The sequence below is a fragment of the Mandrillus leucophaeus genome, unplaced genomic scaffold (genome assembly GCF_000951045.1).
Source record: "Mandrillus leucophaeus isolate KB7577 unplaced genomic scaffold, Mleu.le_1.0 Scaffold1042, whole genome shotgun sequence".
Classification (NCBI taxonomy): domain Eukaryota; kingdom Metazoa; phylum Chordata; class Mammalia; order Primates; family Cercopithecidae; genus Mandrillus; species Mandrillus leucophaeus.
In genome coordinates this window covers 430946-434459 of record NW_012098566.1, presented here as the reverse complement: position 1 = coordinate 434459, position 3514 = coordinate 430946, and the positions used below count along the sequence as shown (strand labels likewise).

At 41.1% G+C, this 3514-nt stretch overlaps 1 pseudogene; it reads right to left on the bottom strand.

The window, feature by feature from the left end:
* Positions 1–430: 430 nt before the first annotated feature.
* LOC105539945 lies at positions 431–923 on the bottom strand (annotated as a pseudogene).
* Positions 924–3514: the final 2591 nt, after the last annotated feature.

The window sequence follows — 3514 nt, the reverse complement described above, 5'->3', positions numbered from 1 at the left end:
TGCCTGTCAGTCTTCAGCGTTTTTGATGAGAAGTCTGATGCCAAACTGATTCTCCTGTTTAAGTAATCTTTTTTTCCCCCTCTCTCTCTAGAAACTTTCTCTTCATCCTTAGTGTCTAAAATTTCATCTAGATGTGTCTATTCCAACCTGCTTAGCATTTTGTGGGTACTTTTAATCTGAAAACATGTCATTGTTCAGCTCTGGGAATTTTTCTTTCTGCTATTTAGTTTTTATTTCATAATCATAAACTTCATTCAACTCTGCAATCTAACTAGTCATGGAAGGGAACAAGGAAAACATGGAACCCAAAGGGAACTGCAGCGAGAGCCCAAAGATTCTAGGATACTGTGAGCAAATGGGGTGGAGGGGTGCTCTCCTGAACTACAGAAGGAATGGTCTGGTGGTGAAGATAAAACCCACATCAAATTTATTAGAGTTGTCCACAGTCAGCAATGGTGATCTTCTTGCTGGTCTTGCCATTCCTGGACCCAAAGAGCTCCATGGCCTCCAAAATATTCATGCCTTCTTTCACCTTGCCAAAGACCACATGCATGCCAACCAACCAGTCAGTCTTGGCATTGCAGATGAAAAACTGGGAACCATTTGTGTTGGGTCCAGCATTTCCCACAGACAAGATGCCAAGACCTGTATGCTTTAGGATGAAGTTCTTATCATCAAATTTCTCCCTGTAGACGGACTTGCCACCAGTGCCATTATGGCGTGTGAAGTCACCACCCTGACACATAAACCTTGATAATTCTGTGAAAACAAGAACCCTTATAACCAAATCATTTCTCTCCAGTGCTCAAAGCATGAAAGTTTTCTGCTGTCTTTGGAAACTTGTCTGCAAACAGCTCGAAGGAGACGCAGCCCAAGGGCTCGCCGTCCACTGGAATGTGGAGGAACACGGTGGGGTTCACCATGACTGAGAGTACAAGGTTCCTCACAGCTGCGGCTTCCACCAGGAATTTTTCTTGACTTTTTATTTTTTATTTTTTTGCCCCTGCCATTTTTAGTATTCTCCTATTCTGGAGTTCCTCCTAAAACATTCTCATTCCCTTACTAACGTATTTTTTCTGCATGATTTGGGCTATGGTTTCCTCTGCCAATGTGATCACATCAACTTTGCTCTTTCAAGGTTTCTTCAAATTTTCTGATATGCTAATGGCACAATATTTCTTTTCCAGAGCTGACTCCTGTGAGTGTGTGTGTGTTTTAAGTTGTTTCTAGGGATCAGGGTTCTTAAATAAACTTTAGCATACACCAGGGGGCTTGTTAAAACACAACTGCCCAGCCTTTCCTCAGAGTTTCCGATCCATTACGTGTAAGGTAGGCATTTCTGATGAGTTCCAAGATGCTGCTGATGCTGCTGGTTCAGAGACCATTTTGAGATAACCAGTGATAATCTCTGCCACATCCCCTGTAGCTCAGCCTTGCATAGTTTGTACATGGTAAGTAGACGTTTATTTGCCAATTGGCTCACTTAATGCAGAAGTTTCCCAAAGATCTCAGACAGTCTGATAACTCTAAAATAAGATTTCAAAAAGCAAGCCAGTCATCAGACATTCAGCATCGCTCATTTTGATAAATGGAAACCAGATCATTTTATTATCATTCTGAAATTGTATATAAAAATACACTTTGCAGTTTGGAGAGAAGATAAGTCAGAACTAATTTCTCACTGTACCAATTACTGACTATCTGTCTACCCATTACATTTCAGCGAAAATATAAATTTGGAGAAAAATGTGGCATAGACTGCTTACTCACTCTCTGCACAAAATTATCTACGTGAGAAGTTTTCTCCTTGGGTCACTTCAGCATTATACAATTTTGTTTTAGTTCCATCTGTGTTGCAGCAAAGCTGAAAATCAAAAAGATCATTTAAAATTATGTGATAAAAAGATCCTTATTAATTCAAATATTTGCAATGGGAAACAGCCAATTAATGTGATTTAGTATTTAAGCAATAAGCCGAAAATTTTGCTTTCCTATGTGTGATGCAGAATCTAATTTTTGGCACAATATAGATGCTTTGAAATGTTTTAAATCATGATGGAAAATTTCAGGAAAGTAAATCCTAAGTGTGACCCTGCTAGGGACTTGCTAGCTCTACCTGGGAAAATCACTTGCTTTCTATTTCTGTTTCTATATTTCTGATATAGGAACAGCAGTTTTTCTTGTGCATGTTTACTGAGGATGTATTTAATTTTTAAGCAACATACTTCCCCCAGGTTCTTGACTGAAAGACGCTAGATTCCTCACCAGAACAGGTTGTCCCCTTTCATCAAGGGTGCAGCTTCTGAAGGTGTAGGAACCCACGGAGGTAAAGGGAAGGTGTCACCAGTCCAGCTAGCTCACATCCAATTCCTGAGCCAGTAATGATCACCAGTATCAGAGATAGTCAAGAAATGCCTCTTTGAAAAGATTTAAAATATAATATTCAATGCTGGCCTGAGCCCAATGTTAATAGGAATGAAAACTGATACGTCACTTCTGGAAAGCAGTTTGGCAGGAAGCATCAAGCTCCGTAGAAATTCACTTCCTTTAATTTAGTAATCTCCTTTCTAGGAATCCATTCCCAGGAAATGTCAGAGATACTGACAAATATTTGTATGAACAGAGAGTTGCTGCAGCACTGTTTGTGATAGAGAAAAATGGAAAACATCCTAAGTTAATAATAATAGAAGGAAAGTTAAATAAATAATGGTTCATCAGAATTTCTTCTAAATTAGTTTGGAAGAATCTCCCACAATATAGTAAACTGCTCTTGCCATAATGTTCAGTATGGTGGGAAACCAATAAAACCATATGATCCTTTGCTGGAATGTGCTGTGTCAACTTGGTTAAGGTAGAAGCTGTGGGTCCCAGAGTTCTGTTCCCTATATGGGCTAAGGCTGGCTCAAGAGGAGCTTGTTGAAATTTAGAGATGACCAAGTGGCCATTGCTTTCTGCAGTTATTTTCCGTCAGATGTAGTAAGGACAGACAAAGGAGTGTCTAGTGGGGTCCAGCTCTCCTCCACTCTGTGTCCAGGTCTTCTTGTTTCTAGCCCTGCTGACCAACAAACAGTGATCCTAGGCCCAGCACCAGATGCCTGCAGATCCTTAGAGCACATAACTACAGAGGCAGCAGCTTTCAACAGACGTCTCCAGAGATGCTCCCGTGGTGGTCTCCCTTTGTAGCTGGATATGTGCATCTGTTTCCTAGGGCTCTTACAACAAATGACCACAAACTTGGTGGCCTAAAACAAGGCACACTTATTTTCTTACCGTTCTGGAGTCTAGATGTCTGAAATCAGTTTCTCTGGGCTAACGGCAAGGTGTCAGCAGGGCTGGTATCTTCTGGAGGCTCTAGGGGAGAATTCATTCCCTTGCTTTTTCTAAGTTCCAGAGGCCACCTGCATGTGTTGGCTCAGGCCCCCACCCTCGTGTGGCTCCAGTCGTCATCACATTTCCTACTACTGTAGTCACATCCTTCTGCCTCCCTCTTATAAGGATGCTTGTTGTCACATTG